This window comes from Bos indicus, chromosome 5, assembly GCF_029378745.1.
Source record: "Bos indicus isolate NIAB-ARS_2022 breed Sahiwal x Tharparkar chromosome 5, NIAB-ARS_B.indTharparkar_mat_pri_1.0, whole genome shotgun sequence".
Classification (NCBI taxonomy): Eukaryota; Metazoa; Chordata; class Mammalia; order Artiodactyla; family Bovidae; genus Bos; species Bos indicus.
The window spans coordinates 96,569,039-96,596,122 of NC_091764.1; the positions used below are offsets into that span (position 1 = coordinate 96,569,039).

The window sequence follows — 27,084 nt, forward strand, 5'->3', positions numbered from 1 at the left end:
GCTTGTTGTTTATGTCTGTGAATCTGTTTCTATTTTGCAAATAAGCTCATTTGTGTCATTTTTTAAATTCTATGTGTAAGTGACATCTTTTGGTATTTGTCTTTCTCTGACTGACTTCACTTATTATGACCATCTCCACGTCCATCCAGGTTGCTGTAAATGACATTATTTCTGAATGTTTATATTTTCAGGTGTACATTTTCTCTTAACTCACAGGGAAGGGAGTTTTTTGTTTTTTGTTTTTGTTTTTTTTAGTCCATTGACTGATTTGTATTCTGCATTCTTTCAAAACCATTATAATGAATTACTTCTGGTGATTTGGGAAGAAATGTATACACGTATTTTTTAGTGGGCTTGATGAAGCTTCAAAAGATCTATGGTACTTGTGCATTGGAAACTACACCATATGTATTTATAGAATTAATAATCAAAGCTTAAGAAACAAAGATCTATGGTAAAATTGTCCCTAAAGTGAGGAAAGGAAGCTCTACCTCGTGCAGAGCATTTGATGACACTCTCCATTTATATAATCTCATTTTGACCTCACAACATCCATCTAAGATAAATATTCTTATACCTTTTGACACATCTGGTAAATGAAGTTAAGGTCAGTTGAAAAACTTGCCAAATGGGTGAGGGAACTGTGGTCACATCCATGTTTGCCTGACTTCAAAGCCTCCAGTAGATTCACCATGGATCCTACAGAAAAGAATTAGAGGACATTTCTTGATCAATAACAGGGTTGACCCTTGATTCAAATTCACAGAAATTAACACTTTCATACCCTGGGACCCCTCCCTAGAATCTGTTTGGTCACCAAGTCACTTCACCCTGTCCTCTCATCTTCCAAATTTCCCCGGCTCCAAAATTATTTTTCTCTTTCTCTGAAGTCCAGCTTATAGCTCTAGACTCCTGTTGTTAAAAAGTAAGTGAATTGATTTAACTGATACAACAGTGTGAGAATTTGTGGACTGTCCTTGTCCTTCCCTAGTAGTATTTACTTCGTGAAATCTGATAGAATCAAATGACATCTGATGAAAGAAGTCAAAGACAGTGAAAGAAAACAAAATGATAAATTTCAAGCAGAGGAAAGGGACATATTTGGGGCCCAGTGGGGTTTTTTTAATCAGCTTTTATCAAGATATAATTGACATACAATAAGCTACCTGTATTGAAAGTGTCAATCTGATAAGTTTGGGCATATGTAGACATACACGAGGGCTTCCCATGGCTCAGTGGTAAAGAATCTGCCTGCAATGTAGGAGATCCTGATTCTATCCCAGGATCAGAAAGATACCCTGCAGGAGGGCATGGCAACCCATTCGAGTATCCTTGCCTGGAGAATCCCTTGGACAGAGGAGCCTGGCGGGCTACAATCCATAGGGTCACAAAGAGTCAGACACAACTGAATCAGCAGAGCATGCACGCACGCTGACAACCATGAACCATCACCACACTCAAGATAATAAACCTCTTTGTCATGCCCCAAAGTTTGAATTTTTAATTTCCCAAAGTCAGACCAGTTTCTAAGCAAGGTGACTTTGTGGATAAAAGTGGTTCTGGTGACCACTGCAAAGCTCAATGACATTTTTGTGAATTAAACGTAACTTCCCAACCAAGTGATTTTTAAATCTATTGACAACTGTGGAAATAATTCTGGGGAAAAAAATAAATAGGCTGTGGACCTAAATAAAAATCATGTTAGGGTCCTAATCTCCAAAAAATACATACCGTACCTGATAACATATTCTACACAAGTGCTTGTTAAGAAAATGCATTTGTACTTAACATGGGTAAACTACACGTTGGAAAATTCTAGCAGAAGTGAGTCTGCTATCCAGGCCCCACGAGCCAACCCAGCAGATGTCAGGTTAAACTCAAGATTGAGGAAGAACCTATCACTGGACTGTCCATTCCTCAAGGACAGGAGGCATGCTTATTTAACTTGGTATTCCTGACACCTGTATTTCCTAGCCCAAGCCCAGAAATGTTTGCTGGAAAGAAATGCTGAACTGTTCGTTGAGATACCTAATCAGCTTCCCTATTGGCATAGTGGATTAGAACGCGGAGAACACAGGTTCAACCCCTGGTCTGGGAAGATCCCACATGCCACAGAGCAATGAAGCCTGTACTCCACAACTGCTAAGCCCACATGCTACAAGTACTGAAGCCCAGGTGCCTAGACCCTGTGCTGCACAAGAGAAGCCACCGTAGGAAGAAGCTTATGGACCATAGCTAGACAGTAGCCCCTGCTCTCCAAAACTAGAGAAAGCCCACGTGCAGCAACAACAGCCCAGCGCAGCCAGAAACAAAATAAAGCACTGAAAGTGAAAGGGAAGTCGCTCAGTCGCGTCCGACCCCATGGACTGCAGCGACCCCATGGACTGCAGCCTACCAGGCTCCTCCATCCATGGGATTTTCCAGGCAAGAGTACTGGAGTGGGTTGCCATTTCCTTTTCCAGGGGATCTTCCCGACCCAGGGATCAAACCCAGGTCTCCCACATTACAGGTAGACACTTTACCATCTAAGCCATGAGGGAAGTCAAAGCACTGGGTACATGTCAAAACAAAAGTTGTTTTAAATGGAATGCTCTCTGGTTTCATATAGGCGTGGGGATTCTCGGTGTGGCTACTCATAGAAAACAACCCACACACACACACTCTAGAGGTGAGCTGGAAAGAAACTCCTGGGAGAAAGGCTCTTGCTAGAATCTTGGGGTTCTGTGGATTCCTCACACTCAGCACCGACTACCATCAGATACTGTGCAAGGTTACGCTTTGGTGGGAGCAACAGCCAAGGACCCAGGCAGGGAGATGGGGGCCAAATGCAGGTGGAGCATCTAACCCACCATGGGGAGTCAGGGAGGACCTCCCAAAAGCTCTGACCTCCACTCCTGGACCGAGTGCTCCCTGATTCTCACCTTGGTCATTATAGAGTTTGTAGAACATCACGCTCTACCACTTAGCTTCCTCACCTAGAGTAACAGCCCACTCCAAGAATTAATACACTGATCTTAAGAAAACCAATCTTATTCTGGAGTGAAATAGCATGTTGAACAGATGCCAGGTGAATAGCAACTTGGGATGGGACATGAGAGCTACTGAGGGGCCCAAAGTTGAATACATGGGAGGTAGGTTCCTCAGTAAAATCCTTCTGAGTTGAGTTTTTGTTATTATCAGAATGCTGACATCTGTCTTAAAATATGTTTCGAGAAAGCTTTGTGGAGAAGAAAAACAACAAAATGGAGAAAGTAAGATGATAACAAGGGAGAGAGAATAAAAAATAAGATGTGCTTAGTCGCTCAATCCTGTCTGACTCTGTGACCCTTTGGACTGTACCCCACCAGGCTCCTCTGTCCATGGGATTTCCCAGGCAAGAATCCTGGAGTGGGTGGTCATTTCCTTCTCCAAGGGATCTTCCTGACCCAGGGATCAAACTAGTGTCTCTGGTGTCTCCTTCACTGCAGGTGGATTCTTTACCCACTGAGCCATCAGGGAAGCCCAGAGAATAAGATGGTGGGTAGGATACAGAGAAGAAAGGAATCACGAGAGAGAAGAAAGCAGGTTGCAGGGTAAGGATGGAGAGAAAAGGCCAGAAAATTGCTGAGAATTAGAGAATTAAAGAGACAACAGAGATAAAAGGAAGAACCTACATTGATGAATACACATTAGGGGAAAAACAGGACAAAGAACAAAGAAACTGATGGCGTGAGTGAGCTGAGGAGGAAGCGGCAGATCTCAGGCAGCCTGGTCCTCTGCATTGCCAGGGGAGCCATCTGCTGCCTCTAAAGAAAAGTGTGGAGCTCGGAGCACAAGAGGGCTTTCACAGATCCGTGATCACATCGGCACGACCCAGAGCCCCTCTGAATATTCCTGGGGGCAAACTGCAGACAACCACTTGTGTCACAAGAGCCTGCGTGAGCCCTGCTCCTAAGGACATCCTTATCCGTCCTTCACCAGCTCCAGCATGTCCTCTGGCATTTAAGACCAGATGGCCAAGAGAGGCCAGAGGCTTCTAGAAGTCTTCCGGGGCTGGCCTCTTGACACTGCGATGAAATCTCCACCTCGGCAGGCTGTGTCCAATCCAATCAGGCCAACCTTGAGAACAAGTGCCTTGTGAAGATTTTTCAAGTGTCGCCAAGACAGGATGACTGCCTGACACTAAACTCCTCCAACTATGCAAATCATGAAATAGCAAATGTTCCCCCTTAAGAGTCTGCTTAACTTTTTTTTTTTTTCATTTACTACCTCCTTAGCCTATTTGCGGTTAGAAGACATGAAAGGCATCTCCTGAATGGTGGTGCAGTTGATTGGAGAATGCCGGTGCTGATGTAGCCATCATACTCCTCATAGCCGAGGCTGCATTCCTAAGTCATCAGTACAAATAAGAAACTAATCGCAAGAGTTGAACGATATGGCTGTGTTTGAACAGGAAGCTAATAGGACCACTGCAATTAAACAGAGCACACTAATAGAATTAACCAAATTTACCAGCTATTATGAGGTCGTTGTTGCTCAAATCTAAGAGTCTCATGGGAGAACTCAGCTCTTCAATTCCCCTTACTTCACTGCCAGGGAGTGTGTGCTGTGTGCTAAGTCGCTTCAGTCGTGGCCGACTTTTTGCAACCCTATGGACTGTAGCCGGCCAGATTCCTCTGTCCATGGGATTCTCCAGGCAAGAATACTGGAGTGGGTTACCATGTCCTCCTTCAGGGCATCTTCCCGACCCAGAGATCGAACCCTCATCTCTTATGTCTCCTGCATTAGCAGGCAGATTCTTTACCACTAGCGCCACCTGGGAAGCCAGGGAGGATGGTAAACATCAAAGATCATATGACCTGCTGAGGGTACATATAGCTGGTCATCCGTCAGAAGATGGAGTGCTCAGAGGTCAGGGTAAAGGTGATACCATTTCTGTTTAATTCCATCTCTTGCTAAGGGTGGTTAAGACAATACCCAGGGCTGCCCTTTGGAAAGGATTGTCTACCCTTTGAAAAGTCAGATGAGACCCAGGGGACCTCAGAGGAAAGGGGACAACCCCACTAGAAGAAGGCTCAGAGAGGCCTAGACAGCCAGAGACAGGACAGGATAGAACCAGACTGACCTCCACCAGAAGAGGACACGGTTCTTTCCGGTGCTTCAATAGTCCCTTGGGAGGTATTTTCTGGTAGGATGATGATAACTCCTGGGATAAGAGTAACTCAAGTTCCACCTGTTGGATTGATCATGTTTGCTCAGCAAGAGAATGTAAGAAACCAAGACCAAGCATGTCAGGATGCAGAACACAGAGGTCCCTTCAACTCTAAGAATCTCTGACTGGAGAGGAGGGACACTTGACCTCTTCCCTAGATCCCAGGGAACCAGCAAGTATCAAGTCAGAGAAGCAAAGAGCATCAGCTCAGAAACAAAAAAGACACAAGTTGAAGCCTACATACTATTGTGACTCCATGAGGAAAGTTTATTTTTTAATCAATTATTGAGTGTCTTCTATATACTTTTAAAAATTGCTTACTTTACTAAAAATAGAGTTGCCATATGACCCAGCAATACAACCACTGGGCATATACCCAGACAAGACTATAATTTGGAAAGATACATGGACCCCTCTGCTCACAACAGCACTATTCACAATAGCCAAGACATGGAAGCAACCTAAATGTCCAATAACAAATGAATGGATAAAGAAGATGTAGTATACATACACAATGGAGTACTACTCAACCATAAAAAGAATGAAATAATGACATTTCCAGCAACATGGATAGACAGAGATTATCATACTAAGTGAAGTAAGTCAGAAAGAGAAAGACAAAAACCGTATGATATCACTTAGATGTGGAATCTAAAACATAACACAAATGAGCTTATCTGTGAAACAGACTCACAGACACAGATAACAGACTTGTGGTTGCCATGGGAGAGGGTTGGGGGTGTGGGGGGATGGACTGGGAGTTTGGAATTAGCATATGCAAACCACTATACATAGAAGGGATAAACAACAAGGTCTGACTGCATGGCACAGGGAACCGTAATCCATACCCTGTGATAAATCATAACGGAAAAGAATTTTCAAAAGAATGCATAACTGAGTCACTTTGCTATATGGCAGAAAGTGATACAACATTGTAAATTACCCGTATTTCAATTAAAAATTGTTTATTGAGTGTCTGCTAAGTACTTTATATACACTATATCATTTAGTATTAGTCACTCAGTCATGTCTGACTCTTGGACTGTAGCCTGCCAGGCTCCTGTGTCCATGGGATTCTCCAGGCAAGAATACTGGAGCAGATAGCCATGCCCTCCTCCAGGGGATCTTCCTGACCCAGGGATCAAAGCCAAGTCTCCTGCAGATTCGTTGCCATCTGAGCCACAAGCTCTACAAGAAAGCTATTATTATACTTAATTGACAGGTGAGGAAACTGAGGCACCAGGAATTTAAATATCTTGTCCAAGGTCTTAAATCAGTAGGTGGCTGAGCTGGGGTTGGTGTGACTTCACAGCCCAGGACTGCCACTCTGCCTGTCTTGGAGAACATCCACAGACCATGACTGAGCCTGTCATTCGGGTCCCAGAACATCCCCAGCCCAGCCCTGGACAGCTGCACACCCTTCTGACTCTCACTAAGGGAATTTTTCCCAGTCAGGTGCATCCTGGCTGGCCAAATGAGACATGATTGGGAATAATTGTGACATGACATGGTCTGGAATGAATAGCAGATGGGACTTGAGTGCACAAAACCTGTGGGGTCCAATTTCAAGGGAAGGAAGTGTGGCCGTCTTTACGATTTCCAGCACACTCTGGCAAGAGAAGTCAGAGAGGAGGGGTGACAGCCATGGCTGATGTGGTTTGCAACAGTCAGTGCCGAAAACCATCTTCTGCCTATCCTTGTAAGTCATCCTTCCAGGCGTGACTTGCCTGGGAGCCTGGAACCAAGAGGGGTCATGTGGAAGAGGCTGAGAGATGAGGCTAGGGGGAAGGGGCCTCTCTTTGGGAAAGTTCTAACCATTATCAAAACGAACCCACAGCATTTCAGACCTTGCAGCAGGGGTTGAACTGAAAGCAGAGGAAAGGGGCAGAGCTGTGTTGAAAAGAGCATTGAATTGGGGGATCTTCTGAAGACCTGGTCCCCAGCTCCTGGGGGATAAGTCCCTTATAAGTCTAAAATATTTTTTAAATCAATCTTTATTGGAATATAGTTGCTTTACAATGTTGTGCTATTTTCTGCTGTACAGCAAAGTTAATCAGATATACATGTACATTCACCCCCTCTTTTTTGGGTTTTCTTCCCATTTAGGTCACCACAGAGCATTGAATAAGGTTCCCTGTGCTGTACAGTAGGTTCTCATTAGTTATCTACTGTATACGCTAAAATATTCTAACCTGAGCCTATTAAATACTCTGTAGAAAGGTATCCTTTCTGTAGAAATCAAAACAAAGGTACTTCTTATAAGAAATAGAGAAATACAGGGGCATAGACGGGTGTCTCGCTTGCCAGCCTGCGAGCAGAGAGGAATGGGTCTCTTCCTTTTTTTCTCCCACATATCAGACAGGCTACCTTTGGTTGCAAGTAAAAAAATGCCCTGATTCAACTGGCTTAAATATGAAATCTATTTCATAAGAAGTCCAGAAGTAGGCCAGCTCCAAAGTTGGTCACATCCTCAAAGACCGAGATTCTTTCCATCTCTTCCCTCTGCCATCTTCCAGGTGTGACTTTGTCCTCAGAAGTAGGTTCCCCAGATGGTGACAAAGATGGTTGCCGCATTTTCAGATGTCATTGCCAGACATTACAAAGTCTAGTAGAAAAATTAAAACAGTCTCTTACCCAAATACCAAAACTTTAAGAGCAAAGAGACCTTTTCCAGAAGCTCTTTCATATTTCATTTTCCAAAACTAGTCATATACCTCAGGGGTCCCCAACCCCCAGGCCATGGACCAGTACCAGTCCATGGCCTGTTGGGAACTGGACCACACAGCAGGAGGTGAGTGGCAGGTTACTGCGCAAAGCTTTATCTGTATTTACGGCCGCTCCCCATGGCTCACATTACCACCTAGCTCCTCCTCCTGTAAGATCAGCAGCAGCACTAAATTCTCACAGGAGCTCGAACCCTACTGTGAACTGTGCACATGAGGGAGCTAGGTTGTGTGATCCTTATGAGGATCATCCCCAAGCAATCCCCACCCCAGCCTCCATCCATGGAAAAATTGTCTTCCATGAAACTGGCCAAAAAGGCTGGGGACCTGTGATATACCTAATCCCAAGCAATCACAGGGAAGGAGAGTGTACCACCATGACTGACATGACTGACTCCACCTATGCAGCTGTAGAACGTGGGGAAAGGCAGAAACCTGAATGAAATCCGGGCTGCAATAGCAGTAAAGAACTGGGGGTCTCTGTGGAGTTGATCCCTATGGCAAAGATAGCTACTCGCTGCCCAATACCCATTTTCCCTTTTTTCCTTAACAATATTAAACCCTAGTGCTTAACTGAGCAGTTAGTCAACCAGAATAAAGATAACGTTGGTCAGCTTTACATTTTCACCCCTCTGTGTGACCGCCATGTCATTAAATTGTGGCCAATGAGATGTTAGCAGGGGGCTGTGTTGACATTTTGAAATGTTGTTGAAATGGAGTTAAGTCAGCTGAAGAGACCTGCCAACTGTATGTGTTTGCTTTCCTCTTTCTTCCAGCCGATAACCCAAATGTGATGGCTGGATCTCCATTTGCCATTTTGTACCATGAGTCATCCCTAAGGATGGAAACAACATCCTAGGAGATGGTAAAGCAGAAAGACAGAAGGCATTGAGGTCTCTGATGACTCAACAGCCTCCATGTCTGCCCTAGACAACCCATCCGCACTTATGAGAGGGAATATATTCATGCATGTTTAAGCCATTAGTGTCTGGCCTGTTGCTTAGCACTAGTGTGATTCTTAACTGGCGCAGTAACTGGCAAGGAATAGTATACTCCATCTACATAACTACTTATATTAACCCTGTGTAAATCATAGAGATTAACTGAGTTTATTCTCTCAGTTTGAGAAGGCATGCCACATAGGATAAGGCAGTGAGAAGTCTCAGACGCAAACTAATCCAAGTACAAATCCTGGCTTTGTCACTTACAACCTGTGTGATCACTGGTAAGTGACTTCACTTCTTTGAGCTTAGTTTCACCATCTCTAAAATAGAGCTGGCTATTCTCACTTCCAAGGGTGGACCTGAAAATTCAGTAAGAAAACATTTGCAAAGCAGCTTGTAATTGCATGTGGCAGACACATAGTAAGTGGTCCTGAATGTCTTAGGAAACACTAATAGCCTCTCAAAGACTTGGAGATCACCTAGCCCAATCCTCTCATGTTTGTAGAAAAAGAAACAGCACCACAGGGATGAAATCTGGTCCCCAAAGGGTCCCTGAGGTCCCCCGCTGAAAGGCACAGCTGCCATGATTAATCACACGAAGGATGCATTCATCATTGCATGCCCTGCATAGCATCTACATCGCTGATGGCTCTGCTGCTATAGAACTTCTCTTCAGGCCACACAGCCCAGCCTCTGACGATGATCAGCAGTGAGCACCAGCCACTGAGATGGTGTTCTTTTCCTGCACTGATATCATCGGTCTCATCATGTGGTACTACTTTAATTGCAGTCCTATTTTTGGAAAAATAGATGGCTAAACATAAGCAGCTTTTTTTCTTAGCTTTTTTTTTTTTTTTTTTTTTGGTTACTGAAGCAAAGTGCTCAGTAAATAAGGACTGATTTGCATGACATTTTGCATGAATAGCGATGTTGAATGGACAAGGTAACAGACTTTGAACTTTCATAGGCATTCTATTCAATATTAAATTTTTTTTTTTTTTTTGGTTAACTCCCAGTAGATTTCCACTGACAGTAAAATCGACCACAATTTGGGAGGCCTCTGGTGGTTACAATGGGAAAATACAAAACCAATTATAGACCTGTGTGTGTTTGCTAGCTGGGTGAGGTGAGTGCTTGTTTATGCATGGGGGTTAGAAAGATTTTCGAGGCATGGGAACTCTGGTTATGCTTGAGGTACCACCAGAGTTTTGGGCACTAGCAGGGTCTTGCTGGGAGCTGAAGAGGACCCATGCCATGCATCCTCAGGGCAGAACTAGAAGAAACAACACCCACAGACCTTCAAGGGCAAGAAACCAAAGTCCAAATTAACCACAAAACTTATATTCTAGAGATAGTGATCTATTCCATCAGGGTACAAAAAAGATAGCAGATTCCACTCAAAAATAACTAAATAAAAGACTTTGGGTGTCTTTTCCACATCCACAATCAGAACCCTCCATCACTTGATAAACTTACGAGCATGACTATTCACATAACTCACCCCAGGGCCTAATTGTAGCACGTAGCCATGACAAATAACTAGGAGGGAACAAATAAAACATAATCATAATTCTACTCTGGATTTAAATAATGCTTTTCCTCCCCAGAGGTCTAAGTGTTTTCACATAGATTAGAAGGTAGAGGTGAGTATTATGACCTCCATTTGTGGAGAAAGAAATAGAGTCAGAGATGTAAGCTGTCTGCCCAGATATTTAGAATAAAAACCTATTAGATGTGAACAATCCCTTTTGACCTTATCTACACGTAACCCCCTCATTTCTCAGATAAGGAAACTGAAGTCAGGATGGTGGCGTGACTTTGCCAAGCCTGCGTCATTGGTGGCCACACCTAACCCATGGAGCCAGAAACAAAAGTTAAGTCTCCTGACAACCTGGTAAACAAGCTGTTCCGGCTTTTTCAGGAACACAGCACCAAAACTGGGATTTCCCAACCAGCAACCCAAGAGCCGAGTCTCCTCAGGATCACCAGGGTCTCGGTCAGAGTTGACATCTACCTCCACAAAATCGGAAAGGACCAACCAGGTAGGGAAGTTCCTTCACCTCGAGAGTAAGCAGCAGAATAACTGAAGAGATCTCAAGGGAGCAAACATGCCCAAAATTCATATAAGGATCTCCTCTCCAGGTCACCTCGGCTTCCCAGGTGGCTCAGTGGTAAAGAATCTGCCTGCCAATGCAGGAGACGCAAGCGACTCTGGTTTGATCCCTGGATCAGGAAGATCCCCTGTAGAAGGAAAGGGCAACCAACTCCACTATGAAGAATCCCATGGACAGAGGAGCCTGGTGGGCTACAGTTCATGGGGTCGAAAAGGGTCGGCCGGGACTAAGAAGCTGAGTACCCACTCCATGTTAAAACACAGCATTCAAACTTCCCACCCAACTTCATCTTTCCACCAGCCTCAGAGTCATGCACATCCCAAAAGAAGATGCTGGGATGTTACTAAGTGTGTGGGATGAGCCTGGGTGGGTGTTTGTTCTCCGGGATTCTCTTCTCTGAGGCTCTGATTCACGTGACATGGAGCCCCAGGCACCCAGCCCACGGAAAGTCCCTCCAGGATCTGGAGATCCCCGAAGACTGTGCTCTAGGGTTGCGCCGGGTGTGGCAGAGCACTGCGATGGCTGGGGCATTGCTCATGGGCTCTTGGGCTGCAGGAGGCCTGAAGAGCAGCTGTCGGGGGTGAGCCGTGCAGAGGAACGGGCCGCACGATGAGATAAGAAAAGGAGCTGTGGCACCATCTTCTTCTGTGAGGTGCTGTTCCAACAGCAGATAAGGGTTTGAGCAGAGGCTGAACCCACACAGAGCCTGGCCTCTCTCCTCTTGCCAGGGGCTGGTCCTCTTTCTCCACATGCCCTGGCTGCAGACAGTTCTTTCAGCCCCGGAGCATCTCCCTGGGATCTGGGGTAAGCTCTGTGTGCCCCTACCATCGAGGAAGGTAGAGGACTTCTCTGGCAGTCCAGTGGTTAAGACTCCATGCTTCCGACGTCGGGGACGCAGGTCCCATCCTGGTCCAGGAGCTAAGCTCTCACACAATGCCACACAGTGCTACCAATAAATTAGTTAATTCAATTTAAAAAGAATACTAGAAAAGTAAAAAAAAAGGTAGAAAATACGAGTTACTCTCTGCAGCCCCCTCACCCCCACTTGTGTGTGTGTATGTGTGTGTGTGCTCAGTCGCTCAGTCGTGTGCAGCTCTTTGTGTGTGTGTGTGTGTGTGCTCAGTCGCTCAGTCGTGTGCAGCTCTTTGTGACCCCATGTGCTGTAGCCCACCAGGCTCCTCTGTCCATGGGATTTCCCAGGCACGAATACCAGCCTCACTTACAGCCTCCTTAGTCAAACCCCATTTCCTCTACTGATAAAAGAAAGAAGGGGCACTCATGAGACTACACACCAGGGCTTCTCTCAAATCTAAATGTTCTTCCCAGGGTCCTGCATCCTCACATCAAGAATACATCCTACTTAGCAGAAATGAAGATGATAAGAAATTTCCAACTAAATCACAGTATGTTCTAAGATACACAGGCATGCATGACATCACCACTAATTCAGATACGGGGCTTCCCTGGTGGCTCAACAGTAAAGAATCCGACTGCAATGCAGTAGACCCAAGTTCAGTCTCTGGGTTAGGAAGACCCCCTGGAGGAGGAAAAAGCAACCCACTCCAGTATTCTTGCCTGGGAAATCCCATGGACAGCAGAGCCTGGTGGGCTGCAGTTCATTGGGTTGCAAAAAAGTCAGGCATGACTTAGGGACTAAACAGAAACAACAACAGCAGAAACAGAGATGATAAAGGACTTCCAGCTAAATCACAATATGTCCTAAGTTACACAGGCGTGGATGATATCATCACTAATTCAGATAATTACATAAATATTTACCACCCGAAGTCACTCTCCAGGGGAACAGAAGAGGAGGGGAAGTGCCGGGGTCCAGCCCCGGCTGATCCAGGGTATTCGAAAGAGAGACGGCGTAGGCGAAGATCAGGGAACAATTGCTTAATTAAACGTTAATTAAGAATATAAAGAGTAATAGAATGAGGATAGCTCAGTGAGGAAATTCAGTGGAGAAAAGAGGCTGAAATAAGGATAGCTCAGTGAGGAAATTCAGTGGAGAAAAGAGGCTGAATAATTCAGCCAGAAGGTAAGAGAAAGAACGACATGGTGAGACCAAGTTTCGGTGAACAAGGCCCGCACTTTATTTTTCAAAGTAGTTTTTATACCTTAAGTTATGCATAGAGGATAATGGGGGAAGGGGTAGAGTCATGCAGCAAGCCAGGCTTTCTTCCTGCAAACATATCATATGCAAAAGCTTAGGTGATTTGCATCATCTTCTGGCCCGGAGGCCTGTTAACATTTTAAGACCCTTTCTTCAGAAAACTTATTTTTCTCTAAAGGTGATAAGTCAAGCGCCACCCTCCAAAAGCATTAGATAAAGTTGCATTCCTACAGAGCAAAGGTGTGGTGGGCTATAACAAGAAAAAGAATTAACTCAAGGGTCCCAGGTTACAAACATTAAAGCTACTATTTACACCAATTATATTAATCAATACACTGCCAGGGACACAGCAGGTAAGGGATATGGAAACTTAGCAGCAAACATTGGCCCAACAAGTGAAAATCCCTTCACCAATACAATTTCTAATCAATCTTTTAACTACTCAAAAGAATCTGTGTTTAGACAGTTTAGAACATCTCCTGCCTCTCACAGTTGGGAGGCTCTGAACAATCACATGTGGCCAGAAAAACCTATTCAGGCAGGCTAGAGGATTTCCAAAGGAGTTTGTAGGTTGAAACACTGTCACACCCAGGAATTATTAACTGGAACTGTAAGCTAACTCTATTTTCAGAGAGAGGTAGTGGGGGACAGCCCCCCGTAAAGTCAGAGGTGTAGGTGAAAGCACAAAGCAGAAAGTAGGCAGACTCTGGTTTTGGGGCTAGATGCTCGAGAATTTCCAGAGGGACCCCTGAGGCTCGATCCTGCCTTTGCGTATGCCGAGCCTCCTTCCTCATGACCTTTGTCATGGGCAGGGTTCCTCACGCTGGCTCCTGGCAGTGACAGAATTCCAGTTGAGCTATTCCAGATCCTGAAAGATGATGCTGTGGAAAGTGCTGCACTCAATATGCAATATGCAATATGCACTCAATATGCAATATGCCGGCTCCCGGTAGGGAAGGATGATGGTTATGAAGTTGTTTGTTGAATTTCTTTACCCCACTAGCTCAGTTTAGCTCACCCCAATTTTGTTCCCATGTTCCCCTTCCCCATGTAAGCTTCCCCAACAGGGTATTTTGTCAAACTTCTCAAGACCTGTAGACTTCGGAGGGTGCCCTTGAACTCTGAAGTTCAATGACATCCACACCTATTATGCCCCAGAATTCTACCTCCCATCCCTTCTCCATGGGCTTCCCTGGTCGCTCAGCTGGTAAAGAATCTGCCTGCAATGCAGGAGACCTGGATTTGATTCCTGGGTTGGGAAGATCCCTGGAGGGGGGCATGGCAACCTACTCCAGTATTCTTGCCTGGAGAATCCCCATGGATAAAGGAGCCTGGTGGGCTACAGTCCATGGGGTCGCAAAGAGTCAGACACGACTGAGCAATTAAGGACAGACACACACACACACACACACACACACAGAGCATACCCTTTCTCCTCGTCCCCACCAAAACGGCAGCCAAGATGGGAAGAACACAGACATTGCAAAGCTCATTCTGGGTTTCTTAGGAATTTAACATCTATGTGGATAGTTCTCCAAACCCCTGCTTTTCCTTTCTTTCCCTCTTGCTGTCCACTTTTGGGCCATTTCACTGTTTGTTAACACTTCTGGTAGAGGACACGAAAAATTAGATGCAAAAATCTGATCAGTCTATTGTGCTATTTTCCAGAAGCTGAGGTGAATGATGGGTTGCAAAAGAAAGCAAAGCTATTAGCTACTGAAATCTGTAGATTTCAGTTAACCTTATTTCCTCACAGATAATTGAGAATTGACAATAAAGTTATTTTTTTTTTTTTGCAAAGTTCTTCAGAAAGAAAAAAAAAATTCATTTCTGATGTGGAGTTCCTGCTGGGTTGAGATGTCGACTTCCTGCTGGGTTGATGGAGACCCATTAACAATCCACACCTGCTGGTCAGAGCTGGGAGAGGGAGCCCTCAGTCGAAGACAACCTACAGTCTCTGGGATCCCAGGGCTTCCCTGGTAGCTCAGTGCGTAAAGAATCCGCCTGCCATGCAGAAGCCCACGGAGACCGGGGTTTGATCCCTGGGTCAAGAAGATCCCCTGGGGAGGGCATGGCAACCCATTCCAGTATTCTTGCCTAGAGAATCCCATGGACAGAGGAGCCTAGTGGGTTACAGTCCATAGGGTCACAGAGAGTCGGACACAACTGTATCGACTTAATACACACAGGGAAGTGAAGTCCACCCCACCCTCCCTTCACTGTGTTCTTTGTGTCCACGTGTGCCACCACCAGTGCCATGTCATTCCAGCCTGCCAGCTCCAGGCCAGCCCTCCTGCACGGCCTTGAGGCCCCCAACCCCTTCACACAGTCAGACAGGCCTCTCACTGCCCCTGATCACACCTTACCTGCTCCAGCCTCCACTTCTTTCTTCCTTCCAGGCCCCTGCCTGAAAAGCTCAATTCCTGGGACTTCCCTGGTGGCCTAGTGGTTAAGACCCCATGCTTCCAATGCAGGGGACATGGGCTTGATCCCTGGTCAGGATATTAAGATCCCACATCTCTGCTGCTGCTGCTGCTAAATATGGGCAAAAAGTGAAGAAAAGAAAAAAGAAGAGAAAAGAAAGAAAGCTCAATTCCTTTCCCAAACTCAAGTCATCAAGGCCTGGTTCAAGCTCAAAAGCATCATGTTAACCTCAGGATCATGCCAGTCAGCACTGCTTTGAATTCTCCCCAACAACCCCATCTTCTCCTTAGATGCATACCATGGGCAAGTCCCATTGTTGTCACAGATTCAAACAGGCACCAGAAAAAAGAAGAAGAAAAAACAGGCACCCAGGACAAGGGCAGCAGCAGCCATGTGCCCAGAGGCCAGGCCCACCTGGTGCAAACCCAGCCTGCAACTTCCTCAGTCCGCCCACAAGTTAAGTCCACCTCAGTTTCCTCTTCTGTAAAATGAGACTGGAGATAGAAATCTACCTTCCAGATTTATTCTGAAACCTAAATAAGAGAAGATTATAAAGCCCTTGGCAAGGGTCAGCCAGAAAATAAGTCCTGGGTACATGGTGATTACAGCCACTGTTGGCCATGTTCCCACCACCCCAGTGTCAGCTTCTGCCAGGAGAGCCCCAAGGTTGTATGGCTTGTAGGCTTGTACCTCCCTGCCTCCTGGGATTTTAGTAAACGTCTCTTCCAGTGGGGTGGGGGGACATTAACATATTCCTCTCTCTTCGCCCCTGCAAGACACAGGCATGTGTCATGATTCAGGAGCCACTTTCAAGTCATTCCAACACTGAGCAGGGATTCCCAGGTGGTGCTGCATCACCAGTGGTAAAGAACCCGCCTGCCAGTGCAGGAGATGCAAGGGATGGTGGTTCGATCCCTGGGTCCCGAAGATCCCCTGGAGGAGAAATGGCAACCCAGCCCAGTACTCTTGCCTGGAAAATTCCATAGGCAGAGGAGGCTGGCGGGCTAGGCAAAGAGTATGGACGCGTCTGGGGCATGCAAATGAGCACAAAGTGATCCAGGACCAAACTGGTCCTGCTCCTCAAAGTTCTGTCTTTCCTTGGGAGGAGTTCGTCCCAGAAGCGGCCTCAATCTCATGCAAATAGGCTACTAGGAGACCCAGCTCATTCAGTTCTGGCATCTCCAGATGTTCCCTATCTGAACATTCTTAGATTTTGTTCCCACCTCAAAACAATTCGAATTCAATTACACCCTCTTTGAAACTGACAGTTTGTTAGAACCATTAGCACAAAGCCATGGCCACTGCTCAGTCCTCCCCCCACCCCTCCACCCTACGTTCCCATCCTCCTCCCCCAGCTCTCTCCCAAGAACCCTTCCCATTCTCCCGCACTGGACCACCCTCCCTCCTGGGTTGTGCAGGCAGCGCCACCTCCTGGACTCAGGCTCAGCTGCACCTTCTCCTTCCAATGGCACAGGTCAGAGGTCAAGAGCTGGTCTGGACATCCCTCATAGGTGGAATCTAAAAAGAAATGATGCAAATAAGCTTACTTGTAAAACAGAAAGAGACTCAGAGACTTGGATAATGAACTTATGGCTTCTTGCATTTAAGATGGATAGCCAACAAGGACTTACTGTGCAGCGCAGGGAACTCTGCTCAATATTATGTGGCAGCCTGGATGGAAAGGGAGTTTGGGGGAGAATGGATACATGTATATGTTTGGCTGAGTCCCTTGGCTGTTTACTTGAAACTATCATGACGTAGTTAATTGGTTATACTCCAATACAAAATAAAAATTTTTAAATATGAAATAAAACAATATTTTAAAAAGATCTGGCCTGGAATAAATGAGTCTTCTCCCTCCTGCTAGCCCTCCATTAAGTGGACAGTTCAGCTGCAGTTTTGCAAGAATTCATATTTTCTATTTAAAAAGCAACAAGAAACATATTGCAAGAGAAGAATGAAAGGCCACATATAAACAAGTCCTATAAATTAGGGAAAAGCAGTTCCATTTTAGACAGTCTTTTACCTTAAAAATGTGAAGTGTTAGTGATGACTACACATTTACATTTCTCTTTTCATATCTTTTTCTTTTATGCAACCTCCCGTGGGAAAGTATCAGCTTCATAATCTGACGTTATGATACACCATTTGCCTTAGGATAAGAATAATTATTGGGAGAAGGACATGGCAACCCACTCCAATATTCTTGCCTGGAGAATCCCTTGGACAGAAGAGCCTGAGGGACTACAGTCCATGGAGTTACAAAGAGTCGGACATGACCAAAGCCTCTTTGCATGCACACAGAAATAATTTAGTCTAGAGATGCTTCCTAAGAAAAAGACAAAAGGACATAAACCCCTCTAGCGATGTCTAGAAGTAGGCTTGGGTTCCTCCTTTAACAGTAAAGCCTTGTTAGTATGGGGAAAAAAAAAAAAATCTTATACACAATGTCTCCTTCTTTCCACCAGGTCTCAAGAAAAAATCCAGGATGGTTTCCTAGCTACCCTGTTAAACCACAGTTTCTATTTAAGAGTCCGTCACCTTAGGGGTAGGCAAGGTCTTTTTTTCTGAAAAAAGGATTACTAGTTGCAGTTTTCCTCTCAGTGGTGTTGAATTTATTATTTGTAATGTATCATGCTTTGTGAATAAGTAATTATATTATTTGCAATTTTAAATTATCAGAATTGATGACAGTAGTAGCTGTTACTGAGCACTTGCTAAAGTATTTTATTCTAAAATCCATATATGTCTTGAGTGGACACTAAGTCCCTTCAGTTGTATCTGACTCTGTACGACCCTACGGACTGTAGCCTGCCAGGTGCCTCTGTCCACGGGATTTCCCAGGCAAGAATACTGGTGTGGGTTGCCATTTCCTTCTCCAGGGGACCTTCCAGACCCAGGGATCAAACCCGCATCTCTTACATCTCTAGCATTGGCAGGTGGGTTCTTTACCACCAGCGCCACCTGGGAAGCCCATGTATGTCTTGGCTTATTTAAATCTTGCAACTCTTCACTGCGGTGGTACTATCACCTTAAAAACAGGAAAACTGAGAGGAAGACTTAATGGCCCTAAGTCCCACACAGCCAGGATCTGAACCCAGCCGTCTAGCTCCAGAGTTTAACCATCACCACATTCTGCTTTATACCAGATCAGCAAGGTGTGTCCAAGGTGACACACTACTGAACTTTCCAGGAAAAAAGAAGGGGCCGTTCTAACTCCATAGCTCTTTCTTGCCCTCTACTTTTCTAATCCATTCACCCATCTATCCATCCATAATCCTTATCCTAATCCTAAATACATTAGTTAAATACGTGAAAATATCCAGGAGATGGTGATGGACAGGGAGGCCTGGCGTGATGCAATTCACCGGGTCGCAAAGAGTCAGACACGACTGAGCGACTGAACTGAACTAAACTGATAGGCAGCAAGGGAAAGAAAGACAGAAGGAGAATGTGAAGCAAGGGACAGAAGACAGACAGACAACAGATGAGATTCTGACCCAGGGCCCTTAATCTGGAACATATGTGATTCACGGATCTCTGAGATTGTATGCAAATACACAATGTATGTGCATATTTCTGGAGAAAGAGGCCTTCGCTTTCTGAAGCTCCTCAGAAGTGACCATGTCCCAGAGAAGATTAGGAGCTACTAGTTGGAGAAAAAACAAAATGGTGCACACACCAGGCCTCTTTCCTGTTCTTTCACGTGGGACCATCCCCTAAACCAAGGGTCCCCAACCTTCAGGATCTAACGCCTGACGGTCTGAGGTGGAGCTGATGTACTAATAATTGAAATAAAGTGCACGATAGACGTAATATGCTTGAATCATCCCGAAACCTTCCCCCCACCCAGGTCCATGCGAAAATTGTCTTTCACAGAACCAGTTCCTGGTGCCCAAAATGTTGGGGATCTCTGCCCTAGACAATCTAAACTCTCCCTCTTGGTCAAAAAGTGAAGGAAGACAAAAAAGAAGCTTATATTATCAAGAGACAGGAAGACTGTCTTAAGAACTCATCAACAATGTTCTTAGCTACTTCCAATGGTTAATCCAGTAGAGATAAATTTAAACATAAGAAAGAAAGAGGAATCAATGTTTACTAAGGAGCTACTCTATGCTTTTGTTGTGTAGTCACCATCATGTCCAACCCTTTTGCAACCCCACGGACTGTAACCCACCAGGCCCCTCTATCTGTGAGACTTCCCAGGTAAGAACGCTTGAGTGGGTTGCCATTTCCTTCTCCAGGTGACCTTCCTGACCCAGGGATCGAACCCATGTCTCCTGCTTGGCAGGCAGATTCTTTACCATCTGAGTCCTGGAAGCCCAGGCACTTGATTTTTCTACCAACACTATGTTGTAGGTGTCAATATTATTGTTCTCACATGATTAGTGTTAAAAGGCTTTGAGAATATGCAAATCATATCCAAGTCCAGGCAATCAGCAAGGGGCTGCCACATGAACCAAAGGCAAATCTTTCCGAAGTTATAACCCTGGATGCTTTCCCCTGGTTCTTTATGCCCAGGAAGGCAGGAAGGGTTAACCACTGAATGCATCTCTAAGAACCTCAGCAGATCTTTTCAGGATCTGTCAAAATGAATATGGGTGTGTGTGTACATGCGTTCTTATGACAAGGTGGCCGTAATATCTCTGATGCAACAGATATTCAGAACTTAAATAACTTAAGGCTGTTATTGCTTCTAGCATCTGAGTCCTTCCATTAAAGTATCACCTGATTCCATAAACTATGCTAAGCAGCTCCCCATGTTAGGCCCTAGGTAGGCCTAGCGTGTCATCTTGTAACACCCCTTTCAATAGACCCCACAGTCCCTGCCCTCAGAAGGTTCAATGTCTAGCCAAGTCCACAGCCATGTGACCAAATCATTACAATACTGCGGAATTCGAATTCGAACATAAGAATGTGCTGGGTTCAGTGGCAAAATAGAAAGGGAGTAAGATGTTTAGACTAGACCTTAAAGAATTAGGAGGAGTTCACAGGCAAACAGTGGATGTGTCAATTTGGCTGGGCCTTGGTCCCCAGATGTGTGGTCGGACATTTTCTGGATGTTTCTGAGAGGATGTTTTAGATGAGATTAACCTTTTAAATCACTGGACCTTGAGTAAAGCAGATTGTCCTCCAAAATGCAGTCGGTCTCATCCAATAAAATGAAGACTTGAATAGAATAAAAAATTGATTTTCCTGAACAAAAGGGAATTCCTGCCTGCAGATGACCTGCAGACTTGAACTGCAGCATCAGCTCTTCACCTTGCAGATTTAGGGCATGCCCACCTCCTTCCATAAACATAGGCGCCAATTCTTTAAAATAAATAAACTATTATATATAGAAGACAGACAACAAGGTCTTCTATATAGCAGAGAACTATTCAGTATCCTGTGACAAACCATAATGGAAAAGAATGCGGAGAAGAATATATATATATATATGTGTGTATATATATATATATATAACTGAATTACTTTGCTATACAGCTGAAATTAACATTGTAAATCAACTATACCTCAATAAACTTTAAAAACAACCACTCTTGTAAAAATAAATAAATGAGAGAGGAAGGGAGAAATATGTATATATTTCAGTATATACATATATTTTGTTTCCATTGGTTGCGTTTCCCTGGAGAACCCTGATTAGTACACAGTGTGAGTAGGGATATTCTGGCAGAAGGAACAGCATGTGCCAAGGCACGAAGGCAGGAAGCTGCATTTGGCAGCCCTGGGCACCCACAGTAGTTCAATCCATTTTTGTTTTTTGGTTTTTACATGGTTGAATCTTTAATGCATATTGCTAAGTGAGTGAAGCCCGTCTAGATGGGATACATACTGTATGATTCCAACTTCATGACAGTCTGGAAAAGGTAAAATCAAAACCCTAATGTAAGCTATGAACTTCAATTAATAATAAAGTATCAGTATCAGCTCATCAATTATAACAAATGTACCACATTAATGCAAGATGTATGTGAAGTGAGGAAGGGATTTGTTGGAATCTCTATACTTTTGACATGACTTTTCTGTAAACCTAAAACTGCTTTAAAATATTCTATTAAAATTAAAAAACAATCAGAAAAACTATACTTTCTTGAAATTATCGACCTCTGTGTGTGCTGCATGCTCAGTCTCTCAGTTATGTTCAACTCTTTGCAACCCTATGGACTATGGCCCACCAGGCTCCTCTGTCCATGGAATTTTCCAGCAAGAATACTGGAGTGGGTTGCCATTTCCTACTCCAGGGGATCTTCCTGACCCAGGGGTCAAAGCTGCATTTCCTGCATTGGCAGGGGGATTCTTTACCACTGAGCCACCCAGGAGATTAGTTGACCTCTACGGCCATCATTCCCCTAACCCATTAGTGAAGAACCTCTAAGCTTCCTTCCTTCTCAGTCAGTGTATTTAATCCTGTTTTGAGGCACAGTCTTACTGATTGACCTGATCACTCTATGCTTTGCTCCCTCAAACTAGATTCTAGGAATCTGATCTTTTTAGTCTGATCATCCTAGTGCTTTTGAAACTGAATACATTGCTCAGATTTCCCTAAAATAATGCTTCTCAAGGAACAGTTGGAAGATTGATCAATTGGAATGAGCACAAATTTTATCCGTCACCTTGGCAGAGGCACATACAACTATCACTGCCAGGAACAAGATGTTCTCTGGACATCGTAGTCTTTTTGCCACAATTTTAGCATCAATGCCCCTTGAGGAAAATCTGTATCAGTCAAGATTCTCCAGAAAATAGAACCAACAGGATGTATGCAGTTTGAGTCCTGAGGCAGTCTTCTGGCAGAATTCCTTCTTGCCCACCATTAAGAGACCCATGGAGACAGTGAGATGAGTCACAATCATATCTTGTCAGAGAGTCTCTTTAAAGGTATCCAGGGACTTCCCTGGTGGTCCAGTTGCTAAGAATCTGCCTTGCCCTGTAGGGGACGCTCGTTTGATCCCTGGTTGGGGAACTAAGATCCCACATGCTATAGAGAAACTAAGCCTGCATGTCACAACTGCTGAGTCCACACGAGCCAACTAGCGAGTCTATGCAAAACATCCCGGAAGCGGCAATTAAGACCCAACACAGCCAAATGAATGATATAAATAAATATTCTTTAAAAAGGTATCTGAATGTGTGCTTGTACTGTGAGTGAGATTGAAGAAGCTCATGAAACCCTTGAAAATGTTTGTAAAATTGGGAATGGGTGTACAAATATCCAGAGAAAGGATTACAGCTTTTATCATATCTTCAGTCTACACTCAACCCCATCCAAAGAAAATAGATACACAGGATTAAGAAGCTTTAACCGTGTATAGAATCATGTCATCTGCAAACAGTGAGAGTTTTAATTCTTCTTCTCTGATTTGGATTCTTTTTATTTCTTTTCATTCTCTGATTGCAGTAGCTAGGACTTCCAAAGCTATGTTGAATAGTAATGGTGAGAATGGGCACCCTTGTCTTATTCCCGATCTTAGAGGAAATGCTTTCAGTTTTTCACCATTGCTGTGGATTTGTCATATATACTTCAAATAATTTTTTTTTAAGAAACTTTAACCAGCAAAAGATCATTTAGTTATATTATAAAAAGACAGACCAGAACTACAGCTCTGTGACCCAGGTAACTTGACATACATGTTCAGTGACGTTCCAGAAATAATAACTTGTGAAAATGGATTCCTAGATTGCTACAGCTTCATTCTTTTTGTTGGAGTCTGTCTCCTCTTGAAGCATTTGGCCAGATGAACACGTTTCTTTTCCTTGCCATGGCAGCATCAGGATCAAGGACCAAGCATTAGCAGACTTGCATTCAACCTGGTCTTGGCTCTGACACTCACCTGCTGTGTTTCTGACAGTTCTTTCCATTGCCCTGAGCCTTGCTACATCACAAGTGTTGGGTTAAATAATCTCTCTAAGGTCCTACCTGACTCTCAGGTATTGTCAGCAGTGATTCTGAATTACTGTCATCTGCATGTTGCTGGCATTGCTTCAGGCTGCTCTTCAATTCTCTGGACAGGTGACATCTTAGGTCTTCCTTCTACCTGCCCCTCTAATAAAGCTAGACAGCCATGCCGATTAGCAAAAGCCATGCAAATTATTTTGACTGGGAAAGAAATGCTACTCTGCAAAAAGAAGAATTTTAATATAACTCAAAATTATGAACCACAGAATGTAGCCCAGGATTCTTGAGGCTGTGAATACTCACTGCTATTACAGGAGCCATCACTGAATGATCAGGAGTAGAGAAAGACCAGTGCCAATCTTGCAGGATACTTTGAAAAGTGTTCTGATTATTATTTTTATTTCATATGGCCCATTAAGTCTGTTCAAAAGAGTCCTCCACAAGAGGTGAACCGTAATGATTTTTACTAGCTGTTCCACATCTCATACATGAGCTTTATTTCACAATCAAGAAATCAGTTGCTACAATGAAAGCTATGGTTTGAGGCAATGGAAAAAAAAAAAAAAGTTAGATTAGGAGTTCTGAGACCTGAGTCATGATCCCAGTTCATCCATTAAATAGCTATGGACACAATTCCATGTACAATGACCAGCATGAATCCGATATCTTTCTCTCCTACTTAACTGGCAGTTCCTTGGGGTCAGAGGCCTTATCTCATCTAAACTCATCTCTGTACCCTGGCTTCTAGCACAGTATCTGTTACTTTGCAGGCATTTAGTAAACTTGCTGGCTGAGTGATAGAGAGAACAACAGATGAGCGAATAAAGTTGCACTTTCTTTAGGGCTCAATTTTCTTATCTATATAATATCTGCCACGTAAGGGTGTCTGGAAAATCCAGGGAAACACTCTATGTAAAGCCTCATCCTGCCCTGGTATCAGAAGAGACAAGATCATCCGAGAAAACCAGTCTCTGCTGATGGACTCGTGGTTGATAACAAACCATGGTGTTGAGGTGTTAACCCTCCCAGAGGATGTCGGAATTTTTGAACTTTGTTCCAAAAGAGTCGTGAAGCTTGTATTTTCACATTCTCAGGTTGAAGGAGACATCTGAGGACAAATGTCTCCCATTCCCACCAATTACTCCATGGTGGACACCACCCTCTACCATCTTATCTCCGGATCCTGCATCATACTATTTTTTTAAAAGATTTTTTTCATGTGGACCATTTTTTAAATCTTTATTGAATTTTCAGGTGGCTCTAATGGTAAAGAACCAGCCTGCCAATGTAGAAGATAAAAGAGCTGCAAGTTCAGTCTCTGGGAGGGGAAGATACCCTGGAGAAGGGCATGGCAACCCACTCCAGTATTTTAACCTGGAGAATCCCATGGACAGAGGAGCTTGAAGGGCTACAGTCCATAGGGTTGCAACTAAAACTTTTTACAGAAAGTGATCCCGTCTGCTGGAGAACACATGTAAGTTGCAGAAATGACCTCTCTGGGGTGAATTCTCTGCAACTGCCACCTCAACCATTGCCAGTAATGCTTAGCATGTCTCTGAATGCACCTCCCCATCTCTCCCCAAGGGCATCTTTGAATACAGATGAAAGTGTTCTGCATCACTTCCATTTTTCTGGGTGCATAGTTTGTACACATTTTTAACTATAGATTCATTCTCTCAGTGTTTTCATTCCATTCAAAGCAACTCTGTGACAGTGCATCATTTAATGTATTTTGGAGAATGACAGGCAGTATATTTTAGACCAAAGAATTTAGCTTAAAGGAGGGGCAGAGTGGCTAAGGGGGTGGAAGGAAGGGATGTGTCATTTCACTGACTTTGTAGAGGCCAGCTTAGCAGGTGACAGTGCAAAGTCAATTTTGGGGAAAAAAAGAAAAAAAGCAACTTTCTGATAGGCCTTGTCTGAACTCTTGTGGTGGGCATTTTGGTTGCCTCTCAACATCCTCTCAAAAATATCTATTCCAGGGATTTCCCTGGTGGTCCAGTGGTTAAGCCTGCCAGGGGGCACGGGTTCAATCCCTGGTCTGGGAAGATTCCACATGCTGTGGGGCAACGAAGCCCATGTGCCACAAAAAGAGAAGCCACCACAGCGAGAGGCTTGTGCACTGCTACTAGAATGTAGCCCCTGCTCATTGCAGCTAGGAAAAAAAAAACCCTCAAGTAGCAACAAAAACCCAACACAGTCAATAAATAAAAAAATGTTTAAGGTGCCAGTTTTTAAAAATTGCCAAAGAGGCCATCTGAAAGAACATTATACATACATACACATACACACACACACATATACACACACATATGTATATTTCAACCCCTTCCCTATTCCAACTGTGAAACACTCAGGGATTTTGGTTGAATACACCCAACTCTCGGCTATAAGGGTTAGCCTTGATTGGAGCCATTCACAGTGCCTGACTCAGTAATGGGCAATGAGTTGAGGTATTAAGTCAATTAGCACGTCAATCCCCTGATCAATCAATTCTAGCACATGTCACCTTGGGCAGAAGATTAGAGGTAGTTTAAAAATAATAATAATAGAATAAACAAAAGGAAGCTACAGGACACTCCTTCCCTCTAGCCCTGGAGGAAGCTTTGGTCTCTTTGCTGCTGGGAGTCATTCCTTCATTCATTCTTCCCTCCAGCCTTGTTGTTTATTTTTTTCAATGACTTTTTACTTTATATTGGGGTTTAGCCAATTAGTAAAGTTGTGACAGTTTCAGGTGAACAGGGACTCACCTGATACATACAGGTGAGTATGTATGTAGTGAAGGGACTCAGTGATACATACAGAGGTATCCATTCTCCCCCAAACACCACCTCCTAACCAGGCTGCCATGTAACACTGACCAGAGTTCCCTTTCTATAGGGTAGGTCCTTGTTTGTTATCCATTTTAAATATATCCAGCCTTGTTTTATCAGTGATCTGTGTCTCAAGCACAGTTCAGTTCTAAGTGTTGGAGATATTGTGTCTTCAATCTCACAATCCAATGAAAGAGGCAGAAAATAAAGAAACATATACATTCATTGTATATTGTCAAGTGAGAAGGTCTTGGAAGAAAGAAATAAAGCAAGGTAAGAAAACAGAAAGTTATGGGGTGTGATACTTAAGTAATTTAAGAGAGATACAACCAAAGAAACTGAGAGCATGGGGGATTAGCCTGAGCTGAGTAATACAGGAGGAAACATTTGGAAAAGCCAGAGAGAAAATAGGAAAAAGAGATTGAACGTGCAAGACATTTTGAAAATAAGTCCATTACTTCATGACAGATTAGATGTGGGAGTTTAAAAAGAAAGATGAATCAAAAATTATTTAAAGGCAGTATTTTTAAAGCTGCCATGCATATATCTTTAGTGGATCATTGCCGGGGTCCAGCCCCGGTGGATCCAGGGAATTCAAAGCGGGGACAATGTCGGTGACCAGGAAACAATAGATCAATTAAGCGTTAATTAAAGATATAAAGAGTGGTTAAATGGGGATAGCTCAGCAGGAAAATTCAGTGGAGAAAAGAGGCTGAATAACTTGGTTTACATGGAAAACCAATAAAATTTCAAGACAAGAAATTTGCGTCACCTACGTAGGCCACAGGCGTCCTTCCATTCTGCCGAAGGAGAGGAGACACTAAGGCCTCCCCGGTCAGATCTTACAAGCTCAGGC

The 27,084-nt window shown here is 44.0% G+C and overlaps 1 long non-coding RNA gene across 1 annotated transcript; it reads right to left on the bottom strand.

The window, feature by feature from the left end:
- Positions 1 to 27,084, bottom strand: LOC139183193 (uncharacterized). Its single transcript, XR_011566729.1, has 4 exons — positions 27,005 to 27,084; positions 16,966 to 17,030; positions 15,455 to 15,623; positions 1 to 699 (listed from the first exon to the last, which is right to left on the bottom strand). It is a non-coding gene; the product is annotated as an uncharacterized lncRNA (long non-coding RNA).